The following is a 22,402-nucleotide window of genomic DNA, read 5'->3' as shown; positions in this document are numbered from 1 at the left end:
ATTTTTGATGTGGAATGCTACCTAACATATTTATCAATGTAATATTCTCTATTGTGGCAAGAATATTCAGATCCATAAGATTCAAGACAAAAGTTTTACACTGACATAAAAATAATAATACTTCAAGCATACTAACAAAGTAATCATGTCTTCTCAAAATAACATGGCCAAACAAAGCTATCCCTACAAAATCATATAGTCTGGCTATGCTCTATCTTCGTCACACAAAATATTTAAATCATGCACAACCCTGATGACAAGCCAAGCAATTGTTTCATACTTTTGATGTTATCAAACCTTTTCAATCTTCACGCAATGCATGAGCGTGAGCCATGGATATAGCACTATGGTGGAATAGAATGGTGGTTGTGGAGAAGACAAAAAAGGAGAAGATAGTCTCACATCAACTAGGCGTATCAATGGGCTATGGAGATGCCCATCAATAGATATCTATGTGAGTGAGTAGGGATTGCCATGCAATGGATGCACTAGAGCTATAAGTGTATCAAAGCTCAAAAAGAAACTAAGTGGGTGTGCATCCAACTCGCTTGCTCACGAAGACCTAGGGCATTTTGAGGAAGCCCATCATTGGAATATACAAGCCAAGTTCTATAATGAAAGATTCCCACTAGTATATGAAAGTGACAACATAGAAGACTCTTTATCATGAAGATCATGGTGCTACTTTGAAGCACAAGTGTGGTAAAAGGATAGTAGCGTTGCCCCTTCTCTCTTTTTCTCTCATTTTTTGGGCCTTCTCTTTTTTATGGCCTCTTTTTTCTCTTTTTATTTTTTCGTCTGGAATCTCATCCTGACTTGTGGGGGAATCATAGTCTCCAACATCCTTTCCTCATTGGGAAAATGCTCTAATAATGATGATCATCACACTTTTATTTACTTACAACTCAAGAATTACAACTCAATACTTAGAACAAAATATGACTCTATAGGAATGCCTCCGGCAGTGTACCGGGATGAGCGATGAATCAAGAGTGACATGTATGAAAGAATTATGAACGGTGGATTTGCCACAAATACGATGTCAACTACATGATCATGCAAAGCAATATGACAATGATGGAGCGTGTCATAATAAATGGAACGGTGGAAAGTTGCATGGCAATATATCTCGGAATGGCTATGGAAAGGCCATAATAGGTAGGTATGGTGGCTGTTTTGAGGAAGGTAAATGGTGGGTTTATGGTACCGGCGAAAGTTGTGCGGTACTAGAGAGGCTAGCAATGGTGGAAGGGTGAGAGTGTGTATAATCCATGGACTCAACATTAATCATAAAGAACTCACATACTTATTGCAAAAATCTACAAGTCATCAAAACCAAGCACTACGCGCATGCTCCTAGGGGGATAGATTGGTAGGAAAAGACCATCGCTCGTCCCCGACCGCCACTCATAAGGAAGGCAATCAATAAATAAATCATGCTCCGACTTCATCACATAACGGTTCACCATACGTGCATGCTACGGGAATCACAAACTTCAACACAAGTATTTCTCAAATTCACAACTACTCAACTAGCATGACTCTAATATCACCATCTCCATATCTCAAAACAATCATCAAGTATCAAACTTCTCTTAGTATTCAATGCACTTACATGAAAGTTTTTATAATGCCATGTTGTTCTAAAGTACTCTCAAAATAATATAAGTGAAGCATGAGAGATAAATTATTTCTATAAAATAAAACCACCGCCGTGCTCTAAAAGATATAAGTGAAGCACTAGAGCAAATGACAAACTACTCCGAAAGATATAAGTGAAGATCAATGAGTAGTCGAATAATTATGCAACTACATGAAGAATCTCTAACATTTAGTAATTTAAGAGCTTGGTATTTTATTCAAACATAAAGCAAAACAAAATAAAATAAAATAAAATGACGCTCCAAGCAAAACACATATCATGTGGTGAATAAAAATATAGCTCCAAGTAAAGTTACAGATGAATGAAGATGAAAGAGGGGATGCCTTCCGGGGCATCCCCAATCTTAGGCTTTTTGGTGTCCTTGGATTTACCTTGGGGTGCCTTGGGCATACCCAAGCTTAGGCTCTTTCCACTCCTTATTCCATAGTCCATCGAATCTTTACCCAAAACTTGAAAACTTCACAACACAAAACTTAACAGAAAACTCGTAAGCTCCGTTAGTATAAGAAAATAAATCACCACTTAGGTACTGTTGTGAACTCATTCTAAATTCATATTGGTGTAATATCTACTGTATTACAACTTCTCTATGGTTCATACCCTCCGATACTACTCATAGATTCATCAAAATAAGCAAACAACACGTGGAAAACAGAATCTGTCAAAAACAGAACAGTCTGTAGTAATCTTTATCAAACGTATACTTCTGTAAATAATAAAATTCTCAAATAAATTGGTGGACCTAAGGAATTTTTCTATTAATCCTATTAAAAAATAATTAACTAAATAGCACTCTCCAATAAAATATGGCAGCCATTCTCGTGAGTGCTAACGTTTCTGTTTTTTACAGCAAGATCAAAAAGACTTTCCCCAAGTCTTCCCAACGGTTCTACTTGGCACAAACACTAATTAAACACAAAAAACACAACCAAAACAGAGGCTAGATAAATTATTTATTACTAAACAGGAGCAAAAATCAAGGAATAAAAATAAAATTGGGTTGCCTCCCAACAAGCGCTATCGTTTAACGCCCCTAGCTAGGCATGATGATTTCAATGATGCTCACATAAAAGATAAGAATTGAAACATAAAGAGAGAACCATGAAGAATATGACTAGCACATTTAAGTCTAACCCACTTCCTATGCATAGGTATTTTGTGAGCAAACAACTTATGGGAACAATAATCAACTAGCATAGGAAGGCAAAACAAGCATAACTTCGAAACTTTAAGCACATAGAGAGGAAACTTGGTATTATTGCAATTCCTACAGGCATAAATTCCTCCCTCATAATAATTTTCAGTAGCATCATGAATGAATTCAACAATATAACCAGCACCTAAAGCATTATTTTCATGATCTAAAAGCATAGAAAATTTACTACTCTCCACATAGGCAAAATTCTTCTCATTCGGAATAGTGGGAGTATCATAAGAAACTCGAATACTATAAATTGTTTCCACATTAAAAGAGTAATGTTCAGAAAGAGGGTAATCATGATCATGAAAAGTTTTATAAATATAATCATCTCTACTTTTATAGCATAAGTATCATCACAATAATCATCATAAGTAGCAACTTTGTTCTCATCATAATCAATTGGAACCTCTTCCAAGATAGTGGAATCATTACTAAATAAAGTCATGACCTCTCCAAATCCACTTTCATAATTTTAAAAATAAGATTCAACATCCTCCAAAATAGTGGGATCATTACTTCCTAAAGTTGACACTCTTCCAAACCCACTTTCATCAATATAACCATCATACATAGGAGGCATGCTATCATCATAATAAATTTGCTCATCAAAACATGGGAGACTAAAGATATCATCTTCATCAAACAGAGAACCCCCAAGCTTGGGAAAAACATTAATTGCAGCAAATACATTCTCAAACATGTCATTCTCATCAAACATAGCATCCCCAAGCTTGGGCTTTTTCATATCATAAGCAGAATCACTCTCATCATTAATAGTATGGATAGCACCAATAGTAGTATAGCAATTATCATCATCACAATGAGTAATAGAAGCAACATCATTTGGGAGCGATGCCTTTTTACCTTTGCTTCTCCGTATTTTCTTTTTCTTGTTCACATCATGTGTGGGTTTATTCCTCTTTTTGGAGCTCTTTATTGATGAGGTTGGTTGAATAGAAGGCTCCTCCTCGTTACCTGATTCATCATAAGAAATAATAGGAGGATATTGGGAAGCCTTTTCCCTTTCATTAGTATTATCTTCATCCTCTATTTTTTTTATTTTCTATATGTAATTGGCAATATAAGGATTTTCAAAGCAATTCACCGCACAATACATAAAAATTTCTTCTAGATCAAAATCAAGAAATCTATCAAGATTAAATTTTGGAATACCCTCAGTTATACGTTTCATTTCTTCATACCCCAAAAGAAGACTAAGCTCTTTATGATGCTCAAGGGTAATCAAGTTATCACAATTTTTGGACACGATTTGATCATGAAACAAATAGCATTGGAGCTTTAAATGACCATGTTCATTACAAAGTTCACAAAATGGCGATAAATATTGAATCTTTCAGCACAATCATCTAGCCTTTCTTGCAACCATTTAGTTTCCAAATACTTATGCCTCTTGCAAAATCTATCTTCCCTATTTGGTGTGTGCTTGCAAGCTCTATGTATTCCAAAAAAGTTGACATGCTTATAAGAGAAATTTTCATCATGACTAGTGCAATCATCATTAGTACTATGGATATTCAAAGAGTTCATACTAACAACATTGCAATCATGCTCATCATTCAAAGATTTAGTGCCAAACATTTTAATGCATTCTTCTTCTAACAATTTGGCACAATTATCGGAATCCTTATTTTCATGAAAGATATTAAATAGATGAAGCATATGAGGTACCCTCAATTCCAATTTTTATAGATTTCTTTTATAAACTAAACTAGTGATAAAACAAGAAACAAAAAATTCGATTGCAAGATCTAAAGATATACCTTCAAGCGCTAACCTCCCCGACAACGGCGCCAGAAAAGAGCTTGATGTCTACTACACAACCTTCTTCTTTTAGACGTTGTTGGGCCTCCAAGTGCAGAGGTTTGTAGGACAGTAGCAAATTTCCCTCAAGTGGATGACCTAAGGTTTATCAATCCGTGGGAGGCGTAGGATGAAGATGGTCTCTCTCAAGCAACCCTGCAACCAAATAACAAAGAGTCTCTTGTGTCCCCAACACACCCAATACAATGGTAAATTGTATAGGTGCACTAGTTCGGTGAAGAGATGGTGATACAAGTGCAATATGGATGGTAGATAAAGGTTTTTGTAATCTGAAAATATAAAACAGCAAGGTAACTAATGATAAAAGTGAGCACAAATGGTATGGCAATGCGTTCAAACAAGGCATAGGGTTCATACTTTCACTAGTGCAAGTTCTCTCAACAATAATAACATAATTGGATCATATAACTATCCCTCAACATGCAATAATGAGTCACTCCAAAGTCACTAATAGCGGAGAACAAATGAAGAGATTATGGTAGGGTACGAAACCACCTCAAAGTTATCCTTTCTGATCGATCTATCATAGAGTTCGTACTAGAATAACACCTTAAGACACAAATCAACCAAAACCCTAATGTCACCTGGATACTCCAATGTCACCTCAAGTATCCGTGGGTATGATTATACGATATGCATCACACAATCTCAGATTCATCTATTCAACCAACACAAAGAACTTCAAAGAGTGCCCCAAAGTTTCTACCGGAGAGTCAAGATGAAAACGTGTGCCAGCCCCTATGAATAAGTTTACGAAACTTGCAAGTTGATCACGAAAGCATACATCAAGTGGATCATGTGATATCCCATTGTCACCACAGATAAGCACATCCAAGACATACATCAAGTGTTCTCAAATCCTTAAAGACTCCATCCAATAAGATAACTTCAAAGGGAAAACTCAATCCATTACAAGAGAGTAGGAGGGGAGAAACATCATAAGATCCAAATATAATAGCAAAGCCCGTGATACATCAAGATCATGCCGACTCAAGAACACAAGAGAGAGAGAGAGAGATCAAACACATAGCTACTGGTACATACCCTCAGCCCCGAGGGTGAACTACTCCCTCCTCGTCATGGAGAGCGCCGGGATGATGAAGATGGGCATAGGAGAGGGATTCCCCCCCTCCAGCAGGGTGCCGGAACGGGTCTGGATTGGTTTTTGGTCGCTACGGAGGCTTCTGGCGGCGGAACTCCCGATCTATTCTACTCCCCGATATTTTTAGGGTATATGGACATATATAGGCGAAAGAAGTCGGTTAGGGGAGCCACGAGGGGACCACGAGGGTGGGGGCGCGCCTCCCTACCTCGTGGCCACATCGAAGCTTCCCTGACGTATACTCCAAGTCTCCTGGATTGCTTCTGTTCCAAAAATAACTCTCCCGAATGTTTCATTCCATTTGGACTCCGTTTGATATTCCTTTTCTTCGAAACACTGAAATAGGCAAGAAAACAACAATTTGGGCTAGGCCTCCGGTTAATAGGTTAGTCCCAAAAATAATATAAAAGTGTACAATAAAGCTCATAAACATCCAAAACAGATAATATAATAGCATGGAACAATAAAAAAATTATAGATACGTTGGAGACGTATCACCCCCTGGGCGCGCCGCCCTACCTCGTGGCCGCCTCACTGCTTCCTTGACCTCCACTCCAAGTCTCCTGGATTGCGTTTGTTCCAAAAAAGATCCTCGCGAAGGTTTCATTCCATTTGGATTCCGTTTGATATTCCTTTTCTGCGAAACACTGAAATAGGCAAAAAAACAGCAATTTGCACTCGGCCTTTGGTTAATAGATTAGTCCCAAAAATAATATAAAAGTGCATAATAAAGCCCACTAAACATAAAAAATAGATAATATAATAGCATGGAACAATAAAAAATGATAGATACGTTGGAGACGTATCAGCGCACAGCTGTAGTGACGATGACGCTGAACCAAGTGTGCCTTGTTTTTACCAGCCTCATGTGATAGTTTTCACCTTGTTTTCTATTAATTAACAAGACAATTTTTTCTTTGTTACTACTAGTGAATCTAAAATCATTCGGGGAAGACATAAAATATATCACTTCAACCCAATTATCGCAATAACTATTTTAAAAGAAACTAGCTAGACGCTCGTGCGTTGCACGGAACATCAAGATGCATTTGTATGAGTAGTTTATGTTGTGAGAGACTAGCAAGATACCCATGCATTGCATGGAACATCAAGATGAATTTATATGAGTAGTTTATCTTGTGAGAGAAAAGGATGAACGAGGGAAGGCCTTATTTGCAAATGTGGAGAGGGGTGTGGGTATCTTTTTGTAAAACTGCCATAGTTTCCTTCCTATCCATCAGATATAAATCGGACGGCCTATACTACAGGATGGTAGGCACACCATCATCACCAACTCTATTTTTATCTCTAACTCCTATAAAAGACTCAGTTGCTGATGATGGTGTGTCTGCCATCCATCATTTCTCACCATCAGATCTGTATCTAACAACTATGATGTAAGTCATGGCATTTTTGCAACAAGACCCCTTAGTATCTTGAAACCAACCACATCCCTTCACCACCTCATCAAAACAGCCACAAGGAATATATTTTTAGCGAAACCTAATACGAGTATATTTTTAGTGATATATACACCGAACTAGAGTGTTTTTCTTTCAAGTTTGTGAACATGTATTATTCTATTTTGGATCCGTTGCAACGCACGGGCACATTTCTAGTAAGAGTAGAGAAAAGGATAAACTAGGGAAGGCCTTATTTGCAAACATGGAGAGGGGTGTGGGTATCTTTTTGCAAAATTGCCATAGTTTCCTTCCTATCTGTTAGATATAAATCCGACGGCCTATATTGCAGGATGGCACGCATGCCATCATCACCAACTCTGTTTTCTACTCCCTCCATTCCTAAATATTTATATTTTTAGACATTTCAACAAGTGACTACATATGGAGCAAAATGAGTGAATCTACACTCTAAAATATGTCTACATACACATCCATATGTGGTAGTCTATTTGAAATCTGAAAAACAAATATTTAGGAACGGATGGAGTATAAGAGTAGACATGCAGATATATCTCCAGCATGGTCTACAACAAAAATGTGCTGGACTGGTTAGCACCGGATGCTCGCAACGCGATGAACTGAGTTCGAATTCTATCTTTAACTTCAAAATTTTATATTATATGTTACTTATTTAATATATACTTCTTTCGCTACTGTACTAACAATGGAACCCACAGAGTACTTAGAATACAAGATTAAGGATGGACTTGTTTCTTTTTAACTTTCTGTATGAAGCTGTAGCCACCCTGCTAGTCACGTGTACACTGTACATGCAATTAACTCTTTATAGAGGGAGAATCATACACGCAATTAACTCAAATGGATTGGATGTGACTCCATTATTTCCAGCATAAGAGCATCTCCAACGGCAGCCGGCAAATTTCCTCCCGCTTCCTTTCGCGGAGGACGACATCAAACGCCAACGGCATACATTTTCACAACTCTAACCAACCAGATGAAATTCGTGCAAACATGGACTGTTTTCATATAAGCATGAAGGATTTCGTATAAAAAAGCCGGATCTTCATATAAACATGATGGATTTCATTACATTTACATGAACTAAGTAGTGCTAATCCGGCTCTCTTGGTATAATTAATACTCCCTCCGTCCGAAAATACTTTTCCTAGAAATGGATGTATCTAGACTTATTTTAGTTATAGATACATCCAATTTATCTATTATTAGAACAGATATTTCCCACCAGCTGGAGAGGGAGTACCTAATCTAAATGGCCGCCCGCGGATCCCATTGTCTTCCTCATGTCCGGCAGACACTTGATACGTCTCCAACGTATCTATAATTTTTGATTGTTCCATGCTATTATATTATCAACCTTGGATGTTTTATATGCATTTATATGCTATTTTATATGATTTTTAGGACTAACCTATTAACCTAGAGCCTAGTGCCAGTTTCTGTTTTTTCCTTGTTTTTGAGTTTTACAGAAAAGGAAAATCAAACGGAGTCCAATTGACCTGAAACTTCACGGAACTTAGTTTTGGACCAGAAGAAGGCCATGGAGTAAAAGAGTTGGGCCAGAATATTCCCGAGCTGCCCACGAGGGTGGGGGCGCGCCTCCCTACCTCGTGGACAGGCCGGAGACCCCCTGACTTGTTCTCGACACCAAAACCTCTTATATATACTGAAACTTCTAGAAAGAAACCTAGATCGGGAGTTCCGCCGTCGCAAGCCTGTGTAGCCACCGAAAACCAATCTAGACCCGTTTCGGCACCCTGCCGGAGGGGGGAATCCCTCTCCGGTGGCCATCTTCATCATCCTGGCGCTCTCCATGACGAGGAGGGAGTAGTTCACCCTCGGGGCTGAGGGTATGTACCAGTAGCTATGTGTTTGATCTCTCTCTCTCGTGTTCTTGATTCGGCATGATCTTGATGTATCGTGAGCTTTGCTATTATAGTTGGTTCTTATGATGTTTCTCCCCCTCTACTCTCGTGTGATGGATTGAGTTTTCCCTTTGAAGTTATCTTATCGGATTGAGTCTTTAAGGATTTGAGAACACTTGATGTATGTCTTGCATGTGCTTATCTGTGGTGACAATGGGATATCACGTGATCCACTTGATGTATGTTTTGGTGATCAACTTGCGAGTTCCGTGACCTTGTGAACTTATGCATAGGGGTTGGCACACGTTTTCGTCTTGACTCTCCGGTAGAAACTTTGGGGCACTCTTTGAAGTTCTTTGTGTTGGTTGAATAGATGAATCTGAGATTGTGTGATGCACATCGTATAATCATACCCACAGATACTTGAGGTGACATTGGAGTATCTAGGTGACATTAGGGTTTTGGTTGATTTGTGTCTTAAGGTGTTATTCTAGTACAAACTCTAGGATAGATTGAACGGAACGAATAGCTTCGTGTTATTTTACTACGGACTCTTGAATAGATCGATCAGAAAAGATAACTGAGGGAGTCCTGGATTAGGGGGTCTCCGGACAGCCGGACTATATCCTTTGGCCGGACTGTTGGAATATGAAGATACAAGATTGAAGACTTCGTCCCGTGTCCGGATGGGACTCTCCTTGGCGTGGAAGGCAAGCTAGGGAATATGGACATGTAGATCTCCTCCCTTGTAACCGACTCTGTGTAACCCTAGCCCACTCCGGTGTCTATATAAACTGGAGGGTTTAGTCCGTAGGAAAACATACAATCATACCATAGGCTAGCTTCTAGGGTTTAGCCTCTACGATCTCGTGGTAGATCAACCCTTGTAATACTCATATCATCAAGAACAATCAAGCAGGACGTAGGGTATTACCTCCATCAAGAGGGCCCAAACCTGGGTAAACATCGTGTCCCCTGCCTCCTATTACCATCCGCCTTAGATGCACAGTTCGGGACCCCCTACCCGAGATCCGCCGGTCTTGACACCGACATTGGTGCTTTCTTTGAGAGTTCCACTGTGTCGTCACCATAAGGCTTGATGGCTCCTTCGATCATCGGTAGCGATGCGGTCCAGGGTGAGATTTTCCTCCCCGGACAGATCTTTGTATTCGGCAGCTTCGCACTGTGGGCCAATTCGCTTGGCCATCTGGAGCAGATTGAGAGCTACGCCCCCGGCCATCAGGTCAGATTCGGAAACTTAAACTACACTGCCCACATCCGCGGAGACTTGATCTTCAATGGATTCGAGCCCATGTCAGGTGCGCCGCACAGTCACGACGAGCACGACATAACTCTGCCCTCGGACAGTGTTTGGGAGATCGCATCTACAACTACTTCGGCCTTCAACCCGGAGCAAATTGTGCCATCCAATGACGGAGGGATAGACCCCGCCATGGAGGCCGCACTCTCAGTGGTGATGGAGCCGGATACTGACTTCACCCCTTACGAGAGTCGTGTCACCAAACCACTGGATTCGTCTCCGGCCACGGACTCCGAGCCGCCTACATCCGTGCCCACCGAATCTGACTGGGCGCCGATCATGGAGTTCACCTCTGCGGATATCTTTCAAGGCGATGTGCTAAATTCATTAAAGTCTCTCTGCTTGTTAGGAGAACCTTGGCCGAACTATGTCCGGCTAGAATGGGATATGGATGACGAAGAAATTCGCTGCCCGCCCACCACCCACTTAGTAGCCACTGTCGACGACTTAACTGACATGCTCAACTTTGACTCCGAAGACATCGACGGCATGGACGAAGATGCAGGAGACGAACAGGAACCAGCGCCCACAGGGCGCCGGACAGCCACCTCATCACATGACATATACATGGTGGATACACCCAAAGAAGGCAATGTCGAAGAGACAGCGGAGGATGGCCCCTCCAAGAAGCAACCCAAGCGCCAACGTCAGCGGCGCCGCTCTAAGTCCCGCCATACTAAAAACAACGATAAAAACGCAAGAGAAAATAACACTCCAGTCGACTCCAGAGGAAACGACAACCACATTGCCCCGGCGGCAGAGCACGATGAAGCTGCAAGCGGTGAACATAGTATGGATCCGACGTCCGAACACGGCGACGCCGAGTATAAACCTCATCAAACCCCCTCTGGGAGGAAAATAGTCCGGACGAAGATGCACACATCATCCCGAAAACGCACTTGGACAAGAGAACCTCCGCAGAAGGCTTATTGCCACAGCGAGGAGTCTGAAGAAGCAGAAGCAAAGGCTTAAGGCCGCACAAAATACACTCAACAGCAGGTGGAACAAAGTGCTCGACAACGAAGCAAAGTATGGTGGAAGTTACCACACAAAGAGCTATCCAAAGCGCAAGCTGTTACCTGAATTTGACGACGAGGCCTTAGAGCCCACACAACCAAAAAAATGAAACGGCCAACCGACTGGATCCACGACCTTGTGACCGTGATAGAGCGGATAACAAATACGCACATAAGTCAACACACGATGTACGTGAGGACTTGCGCCAAAAATCCGGTACGACCAGATCCATCTATGGATCTAGGAAGCGTGCTCTGGCACAAAATCAAAACCAAATACCACAACCGCCCGAACGCCATGGTACATCCAAATACAGGGGCGCCGCACACCCCCTATGTTCCACTGATGAGGTGCGGGACCACGAATTCCAAGAAAGATTCAAACCAGTGAACATAGAGGCATACGACGGGACCACATACACTGGGGTCTGGATTGAGGACTTTATCCTCCATATCCATATGGCTCGCGGAGATGATCTCCATGCCATTAAATACTTGCCCCTCAAGCTTAAAGGACCAGCTCGGCACTGACTGAAAGGCCTCCCCGAAAACTCAATTGGAAGTTGGGAGGAGCTCGAGGACGCTTTTCGGGCTAATTTTCAAGGGACCTATGTCCGACCTCCAGATGCAGACAATTTAAGTCATATAATTCAACAGTCTGGAGAGTCCGCCCGAAAGCTTTGGACCCGGTTTCTCACCAAGAAGAACCAAATCATCGACTGTCCGGACGCCGAAGCCTTAGCAGCTTTCAAACACAGCGTCCGAGACAAATGGCTCGCCAGACACCTCGGCCAAGAAAAACCGAGAACAATGGAAGCTCTAACAAGTCTCATGACCCGCTTCTGCGCGGGCGAAGATGGCTGGTTAGCACGCAGTAGAACCAGCGACCCAAGCACATCCGAAGTCAGGGATGGCAATGGAAAACCAAGACGCAATAAAAGCAAGCGTTGAAATCAAGAAGATAGCCCAGATAATACGGCGGTAAACGCCGGATTCAGGGGCTCTCGACCAGGTCAGCGGAAAAAGCCTTTCAAAGGCAGCAGAGACGGACCGTCTGGCCTAAACAAGATTCTTGACAAACTATGTCAGATTCATGGCACCCTTGATAAACCTCCAAACCACACCCATAGAGAATGCTGGGTCTTCAAGCAAGCAGGTAAGCTAAACGCCAAACACAAGGGGGGAGACACCAAGCGAAGACGAGGACGAGCCTCGCCAGCAAAGCACTGGAGGACAGAAAAAATCCCCACCGGAGGTTAAAACAGTCAACATGATCCATGTGACGAAGAGGAGAAGTAAACATGCACGCGTGCCATAGAGCCCGTCACCCCTAGGTTCAACCCCTGGTTGGCCTGCCCTGTCACAGCCCTAGCTTTACCCTGGCCTTGGACTAGTTTGATTGCTGCATCATGTTTAAATTCAATTGAAATTTGAATTGAGGAATTTTCCAAGCCTTAGAAAACCTCTAAAAATAACCAACATTTAAATCTCATCAAATGAGTCCAAGAAAATGTTCCCGTTATTCTGTGAAAATATTGGCATGAGTTGAAATCCCAACCAATGTTTTTGGAGTCACAGGAATAATTTATTTTGGGACTTTGAATTAATTCAATAACTATTTGCATTGGATATATATATATATTATAATTAATATATGTCCAATAATTCTGGAACATTTTATGTGGTTGGGTATATTCTAGTTCTAGCCACATAATTATTTTCAGGATTTTATAAAATGGTTTGGTGTTAAAACTAAACCCAAAATAAATTGTAGAATAGAAAATAGAAAATAGAGAAGAGAGAGAGAGATTACCTGGGCTTACCTGGCTGGCCCAGTGGACAGCCCATCCCACTGGCCTGGTGCCAGTCATCCCTAACCTCTGCTAGTAGGCAGAGGCGGGACAGCGCACGCGCGCGCGAGGCGCCACGCCTCCTCCTCCTTGGCGCTGAGCCCCTGGACGCGTGGGTGAATGCCCCGGCATCGTCCCGAACCGCTCGACCCCTCTCACTCTCCCCCTGCTCCCTCCCTCGCTGATCCCCATCTCACCGAGCGCACCCGACGCTGCCGTTCGCCATAGCGGCAGCCAGCGCCACCCCCTTGCTTCTTTGACCGACCCAGAGGCTCCACCTCGACCCCCACTTCCTCTCCACCGAGTCGCGCCCCGTCGGAAGCCCTGCAGCGTCGTCCCCGACATTGTCTTCAACCTCTGGCCGCCGGCGAACTCTTCGGGGATTCGTGAGCTCCAGTCTCTCCCCGGCCTCGCCGTGGCCTCTGCATTCGCCGTGAGCCCCTGCCTCTTTCCCCTCTCTCCCCGTGCTCGTCCGTGCCTTCTAGCCACCGTGGCCATCAGAGCCGACAGCTCCTCGCCGCCGGTCATGTCGCCACCGTGGCTACGACCGTGCAAGCATGTGTCTGAGCTCACCACCGAACTAACCCATCCATCTCCCCGTGCTCTGTAGCCCCATCTCGCTCAACACCCGAACGCCAGCCGCCACTACGAGCTCGACTCCAGCGAGCTCGCTCCACCCCAGACCCTTCCGGTTGCCCTACCAGATGCGCGCGAGTCCCAGCTACGCATAGGACCAAACCACGGTCAATTTGGTTGACCGTGGGCAAAACCCGAGCCAACCCAGTGTCTCTCCACCGCGTTTTGGTCGCCGCCGGCGTAAACTCCGGCGATGTGACGTGGCAGATTAGTTTAGGCTAATGACGCAGTTAGTTACCACCTATGAGACTGACAGTAGGGCCCCGCCACCTAATTAAGCATAGATTAAGTCTCTGCTTAGTATTAACTAATCCCAGTGGCCCCACGCGTCAGCATTGACCATGTTGACGTGGCCATTGACTGGGCCCACACGTCAGCGTCCCTACACAGCACTGAGACACTGACCAGTGGGTCCCACTGGTTAGGTTTGACCTGGACGGCGTCTGTTGACCAGATGGCGTCAGTATGATGCAAGGCTGACGCAGTAAATGCTTTTCTGTATTTTTAAATAAATCTAAATGATTTATTTATTTTCAGAAAATGCCCAAAACTTCTAAAAATCATAGAAATTAAACCGTAACTCCAAATGAAATAATTTATATATGAAAAATTATCAGAAAAATTCAAGGAATCTATTTATGGCATTTTCATGCATGTTAGAACAACTTATGGCTGCTGTTTAGGCCAATTCATATAAATGGAATTTAAACTCTCACATATGGAGTTTGAATTTGAACCTAGGGTTCAAACCAACTCCATTTAACATGTTGCTAGTTGCATTAGCTCAAACCACATCATATCGACATGTCATGATCATGCATCATATTGTGCATTGCATTGATTGTGTTTCTTTCTATGTTGCCGGTATTTGTCCCCTCTCGATAGACGTGGTTTCGATGATGAGATCGATGACACCGATGAAGAACTATATTATCTTCAGGAGTGCCAGGAAAGCAAAACCCCCTTGTTCATTCTGATACAATCCCACTCTATCGCTCCTTCTCTCTTTTACTGCATTAGGACAACAACGATTCAACTGTTACATGCTGCGGTAGTTGAACCCATTTCCTCTGCATGACCTATCATTGCCACAGTAAATAGATGAAACCCACTAGCATGAGTAGGAGTTGTTTGAGCCCTGATGTGCCTACTCATTCATGCTTGTTTGTCATGCCTGCTATTGCATAGAGTTGTGTCAGGTCTGATTCATCGGGGATGAATGGGAGGTGTGTGAACATGTCCTACTCTGTGTGAGCTAAGTGTGTGAACACGATTTGGTAAAGGTAGCGGTGAGAGGCCAGTAGGAGTACATGGTGGGTTGTCTCATTGAAACCATCCTCAGGAACTGAGTTCTGTGTCTGTGATCCATGAATAGCTACTACCACTCATTGGGATCCTTAATTGACCCTCTCGGCTTCTTAATCACCCTAGTACTCTGTCCAGGAGTTGAACCTAGTTTCTGGTGTTTGTAGGTTATGTGTTGGTGGCCGTGCGTAGTGCTGACCCTAGGGGTGGGCTATGATGCGGTAGATACACCGTGGCACGGTGTACCGGGCGCCCGTTTGGTGTCTCGGGAACCCTGTTCACATCATTCGGGGCCGTATGTGGAAACCTCGGCCGGACTCCCCGCGGATGGAACCTGGATAGGCGATAAACCTGGACTAGAGACTTGAGTGTTTAGGTAGGCCGTGGCCGACACCCTCGCCAGGCTTCCGCTTGAAGGTTGCCGAGATACATGACGTGTATATGGTGATAAGTGGTGGGAGCGTGTGTGAAGAAGTACACCCCTGCGGGGTTATCATTATCTATTCAAATAGCCGGATTCCTCAGATATGGAAACTTGGACCCCTTGCATAGTTCATAGACAAGTGAAAGTGGATACTCTAAAACTCGCAAGATAAGCGTGAGTGCTATGGATGGCCTTCTCGCAGGGAGATGGGAGCGGATCCATAGTTGTGTATTGATATGGTGAATATGTGGACTCGTGTGCGCCACCTCAAAAGAGTTGCTTGCTGTCGTAGTTCAGGTTAGCCACTGAGTCAAAGCTGGCTTGCTGCAGTTAAACTCCACTACCCTTTTGTTGATACCGATGCATATGTAGTTAGTTCTGATGTAAGTCTTGCTGAGTACAATTGTACTCACGTTTGCTTAATTTATGTTTTGCAGAGAGACGTCAGTCTCGCTAGTAGTTCCGTATGGGCTTCGACATTTAGCTTGCTACCTCAGCTATGATCTTGTGCCCTCGGCAGGATCTGGTAGATAGTCAGGCTTCTTAGCCTTTTTCATTTGTAGATGTCTGTACTCAGACATGTTAAGCTTCCGCATGTGTTTTGATTTGTATGCTATGATTGTTGGGTCATGAGACCCATGTTTGTAATATCTCGGTCCTCGGAGCCTACTGAATAAATACTTGAGTCGTAGAGTTATGTTGTGATGCCATGTTGTACTTACACATATCGAGCATATTGTGTGTATGATTGAAATGCTTGGTATGTGTGGGATCCGACAATCTAGTTGTTTATCCTTGGCAACCTCTCTTATGGGGAAATGTAGTCTAGTGCTCCTTGAGCCATAGTAGTCCGCTACAGCCCGGTTCACCGGAGTGCTGCTAGCCCAGCACTACTGCTCAGGACACTTGACTGGCCGGCATGTGTTTCATTTCGTTCCTATGTCTGTCCCTTCGGGGAAATGTCACGCGGTGACTTCCGGAGTCCTGCCTAGCCTGCTACAGCCCGGCTTCCCCGGAGTCCTGTTAGCCCAGTGCTACAGCCCGGATTCACTCGCTGATGACCGACATGCTCGATGTGATTCATGTATGCCTGTCCCCATAGGCCTGTGGCGCTTTGGGTTCACGACTAGCCATGTCGGCCCGGGTTCTCTGTCATATGGATGCTAGCGACACTATCATATACGTGAGCCAAAAGGCGCAAACGGTCCCGGGCCATGGTAAGGCGACACCATGGGGATACCGTGCGTAAGGCCGCAATGTGATATGAGGTGTTACCGGCTAGATCAATGTGACTTGGAATCGGGATCCTGACATGCCCGATCACTTTTGATCGCGGGGATCACGCGACAAGCATCTGGCACAAAGGATTGTCTACCTTGGTGTTAGACCCAATAATAAACGGATACCATCTCACACGAGTCCTCATGGACGGCAGCAGTGGTCTAAATCTGATATATCAGGACACAGTCTGCAAAATGGGGATAGACCCAACAAAAATAAGCCACCGTACTACTACATTCAAGGGAGTAATACCAGGCCTAGAGGCCCGCTACATGGGCTCTCTATTACTAGAGGTTGTATTCGGTTCTTCCGACAACTTCTGAAGTGAAAGGTTAACTTTCTACATCGCTCCATTCCGAAGTGGCTATCAGGCACTACTCGGAAGAGCGGCTTTCGCTCATTTTAATGCAATCCCGCATTACGCTTCTCTCAAGCTTAAGATGCCCGGTCCACATGGCACCATCATAGTTAGCGGAAATACTAAGCGTGCTCTATGCATAGAAGAATGTGCGGCGGCTTTAGCCGCCGAGCACTGGACGGCCTCACCAACCAGAAAAAATGACAGGTCGTCAAGACCACGGATACGGTTAGACGAGTCCGGTGCACCACTACATATACATGAGATTGGTTTGATGATCAAGCCCTCCCAGACGGTACCAGGGGCTTCCCACGTGTAATTAGGGCTAGTCCGGCTCAACTTGACTTATCTTGAATTTTAATGGTTTATCGATAATAACCAATTTTCTGGCACGGCAACTTTCACCTAAGTTCTTCTCTTTTACAGATGACAATCGTGCTACACCCGTCCAGGACACGGCACAACGGAGACACAGGCACAGACGTGGAGCAGGGACCCGCTCAAAGGTTTCTTTTTAGATTAAGACCCTGCTTAAACCTTTTTTTATTGTCCCTTGTTGTTCACATCCTCCGGATACTCAATACAACCAAGAAGCATGCGGACGTATTGGCATGTGGCCACGTCAGGATATTGCACGTACCTGGACACCTAGGGTTTATTATTAAGGGCATTGTTCAGCCCAACATATGTTATAAAGACCGAATACCTTAGGGAGTGTTCGGCGGCGTGAGTTTGGCCTTATATGCATCAGCTCCGAATCATGTCATTGGTCAAATGTTGGGTTTTCCCGGCTCCCATGTTTTGGTACCTTACGTTCCGCTATATCGGCTAAGGTATCACTGGGAGAACTACTGCGGTTGTGCCCTGGTTCATCGGGATGAGCACCTCAGTAGAGAAAGCCGAAAACTAACTGTCATGATATAGCACAAGACTGGTCAACCACTCGATGACTCAGCGGAATCTTCGGGATTCCTCCGCATTAACGAAGGGCCGTTTCTCGGTCATGTACGTATGCACCCTGTATTCGGACGAGCACAGAAGTACCAGGGGCTATATAGTAGCCCCACCGTCAAACTCCTATGGCTAAGTGAAAGTGTTAGAGCAATGTAGTTCGATTGCCTCATTCGCTGCGCTGCCACCTCCTTAATGGACCAAGACATTGGATCAAGTGTGAATACGCGTTTTTTGCGAACACCCCTGCATTATATGCGTGGGGGCAGAAGTCGACGACTGCAAACTTTTAGGTTATATACATATATACATAAACGGCCCCACAGGAGGCATCATAATACTTTCAGGCAAAAGTACAAACACAGCCTTGATAACTCAATAAAACATTGTTTTTACAATGGGAGTACATGTCACTAGAACATAATATTCTTCGAGCACTGAGCCTCTATCGAACGAGCGCCTTCAAGAACTTCTTCAAAGTAGTTCTCGGCAGCCACTCGGCCCACGGCCGAACCCTGTGTTGCAAAAGTGGTGGCCTCCATATCTTCCCATTATGTCTTGACACGGGCAAAGGCCATCCACGCACCCTCTATGCACGCTGACCTCTTCATAGCATCAATGTGCAGCACAGCACCAAGGAATTGTTGCACCAAACTAAAGTAACTATTCGGCCTTGGTCCTCCCGGCCACAGATGATCCACAACGGACCTCATGGCGAGTCCGGACAACCTATGGAGCTCGGCCCACTCGGCCATTCGCTCATTTAACAGCAGCGGTCGCACTGGAGCATGGAACTGTGACCAGAACAGCTTTTCCACTTCGCGATCTCCTTGATCCTTGAAGTACTCGGCCGCATCAGTAGCACTTGCCGCCAAATCCACGTAGGCGTCTGCAGAACTCCATAGTTGATCAAGAGGAGCATACTTCGGATCTCCGAACTTAGTCCGCAACAAGAAGGGCTTCCCAGCCACGATATCCGCAGCTTGATGCAGCTCCTCCTTCATCGCTCTGATTTTAGAGCGGGCTTCCTTGGCTGCTACCATGGCCTTCTCTAGGTCCGTCGCCCTTGCTCGGCTTTCTTTTTCAAGAAGCTGGTAACGGTCAGCGGCATCTTTTAACTCAATGGCCATCTTGGCTATCCTTTCCTTGCTCTGGTGATGGACGAACTGTTCGGCCCGCAGCTCTTCGACCGCCCTTAGAGCGGCCGCATCGCTATTCCTTGCTTGTTCCTTGGCTCGGGCAAGCTTTGCCCGAAGGGTCTCCACGGTGGCAGCTCCATCTGCAGCCACAACATATTAAAGATACTGGCATCATGCTCCTCTTACTATGCGTTGATCAACGGAGAAATCACTTACCCTGTGCCTCATCAAGTCACTTGTTGACAAGCACGATGTCGGCATCTGCCGCATCAAGTTGCCGCTTTAGCTCGGCAAACCCATCAGTCCGGCTAGCCATCGGAGCTTCAGCCACCTGCACATAAATGCGGTCTGGTTATTACCTAGGACTATGATCCTCTGTTTGCCACCGTCTTCGACGACAACCAGAGTCTCAGGGGCTACTATCTGCATAGGGCACACCTAACGTGTGCGGTACCGTCAAAAACATACACTATTTCACGTACCTCAAAGCCTTTCAGCAGACTCATAAAAGCTTCATGCAATCCGCTTTCAGCGGACGAAATCCTTTCAATTACCGTACCCATTAGCATACAATGCGCTTATGAGATGGGTGCTTGCTCTAGAAGGTCCTTCTGTGCGTCTGACCGCACACTGTACGGTCCCGGATTCTTCCTGTTTCTCTCTTTAGGAGCCGAATACTGAGGACTCCGGGTGGCCAAGGGATTGCCCCCTGGCCTTGGTGGATCCGGAGAAACCCTCCGCGACGACACTTTAGGGTCGCCCGCCTCATGAGGCGGGGTGGCAGGGGGAGGTGTTTCGCTCTCCACCATCTCCGAAAGAAGATCCCCCGAAGACGAACTCTGTCAAGAAGGGCTACGATCCGAACTACAAGATATAAGCATCGGTTATTGTCTTCAGAAGTAAGGTAGGGTATTTTCACTACTAAGTACTTTTCGATTACTTACAGCTCGGTAGAGGGCTGATTCCCTTGCAGACACTGTGCGACAAGGGTACCCCCTGAGGCAGGACCCTCTGGGGAAGATTTCTTCCCCCGTTTGGAAACCTCTATTTCCGGATCTCCAGAGGTGGTCCTCTTCTTTCCTCGGGGAGAGCGAATGTCAGATTCTTCTCCCTGGTTATCCTCCTTCGCGGAGGCGCTCATTCCCCCGGTTGGGACGATTAGTGAGCGAGGCTCGCTTTCGGCCTCTTTATTCCCCCCTTTATCTTCCTTCGAGGGCACTTGATAAGGCGCCGACTTGAGCATTCTGTCTAGTACTGGATTGGCCAAGCCCTCGGGAAGGGGGGCCGGACACCTGAGCATCTTCGCCTTTGTTATCCAGTCCTAGTCAAAGAGCGACTTTTCAGAATGATGTTATGATGAATAAGAGAAATAGTGTGTTTGACAATGGGATTACTTACTTGGGTATCCGGGCGATTAGAGCTCAGACCCGCATCCTCGATGGTGTCCGGACACTTCATTTGTGATCCAAAGAACAACTTGTACATCTCCTCAAGCGTCATGCCGAGGAAGTGCTGAATGATTCGTGGTCCCTTTGGGTTGAACTCCCACAAATGGAGAGGTCTACGTTTGCAAGGCGGGACTTGGCGAACTAGCATGACCTGCATCACCGTGACCAGGTTGACATCTCTCTCAATGAGATCTCGGATGCGACTCTGCAATATCAGCACATCCTTTACTGGACCCCAGTTTAGCCCCTCGCTGATCCATGACGTTAGTTGTGGTGGGGGGCCCGAGCGAAAGGCAGGGATGACCGCCCACTTGGCACTTCGGGGAGTTGTGATATAAAACCACTCCCGCTGCCACAAACTGGACACCTCTGGGAAGGAACCCTCTGGCCATGGAGCATCAGTGGTTTTGCTTATTACGGCACCTCTGACTCTGCGTGCCACCCTCGATCATCTTCGGCTTCACATTGAAGGTCTTGAGCCATAGGCCGAAGTGAGGGGTAATGCGGAGGAAGGCCTCACATACGACGATGAACGACGAGATGTGAAGGAGGGAATCCGGGGCAAGATCGTGGAAATCCAACCCATAATAGAACATGAGTCCCCTAACAAAGGGATCCAGAGCGAGGCCTAGTCCTCGGAGGAAGTGAGAGACGAACACAACAGTCTCGTTGGGTTCGGGAGTGGGGATGGTGTGCCCTCGGGCGGGCAGCCTGTGCAAAATTTCGGCATCAGATATCTGGCCTCTCTCATCTTCTTGATGTCCTCCTCTGTGAGAGAGGAAGGCATCCACTGACCTTGGAGGTTGGATCCGGACATGGTTGAAGGTCCGAAGCGCCTGACCTGAGCCTGGGGTGTTGGAACTTGAGGCGGGGGAAGGATTCGATTGAGCGGGAGAGGAAAAAGGGACAGGTCTTGGCCTCTTTATAAAGAGGGTGAATGTCAAGTGCCCTCCTCGCGGCTGTTTTGGACTCACCTAAAATCAAGGAGTCATACCAACGGACACGGCTGGGTTACCCATGTTCGTATTGATGAGAATCCCGTAATAAGGGGAACACGATCCCTGCTTTGACAAGACGTGTCAAAAAACCACCTCGCGATATGTGCGGTGTTGGTTGAGAAAAACGGTTCGAATAATGACCAGGCCATGGCGTGATGTCATGCTGTCAAAACATGTCAGTAGGTTAGATTTGTGGAAATATTATTCTCTCTACGGTGGTACGTGGAACTTGTTTTGCAGAGCCGGACACTATCCTTGTGTTCAAAATCTTCCATGGAGTATTCGGAGGAGGAACCCACCTTGCAATGTCGAAGACAATACCGCGCGCCGGACTCATCGTCATTGAAGGCTGGTTCAGGGGCTACTGAGGGAGTCCTGGATTAGGGGATCTTCGGACAGACGGACTATATCCTTTGGCCGAACTGTTGGACTATGAAGATACAAGATTAAAGACTTCGTCCCGTGTCCGGATGGGACTCTCCTTGGCGTGGAAGGCAAGCTAGGGAATACGGATATGTAGATCTCCTCCCTTGTAACCGACTCTGTGTAACCCTAGCCCC

Source organism: Triticum urartu, chromosome 1A (genome assembly GCF_056163025.1).
Source record: "Triticum urartu cultivar PI428250 chromosome 1A, HENAU_Tu73, whole genome shotgun sequence".
In the NCBI taxonomy this organism is placed as follows: Eukaryota; Viridiplantae; Streptophyta; class Magnoliopsida; order Poales; family Poaceae; genus Triticum; species Triticum urartu.
The sequence above is the reverse complement of the archived record's forward strand: the minus strand, read 5'-3'. Positions refer to the sequence as shown.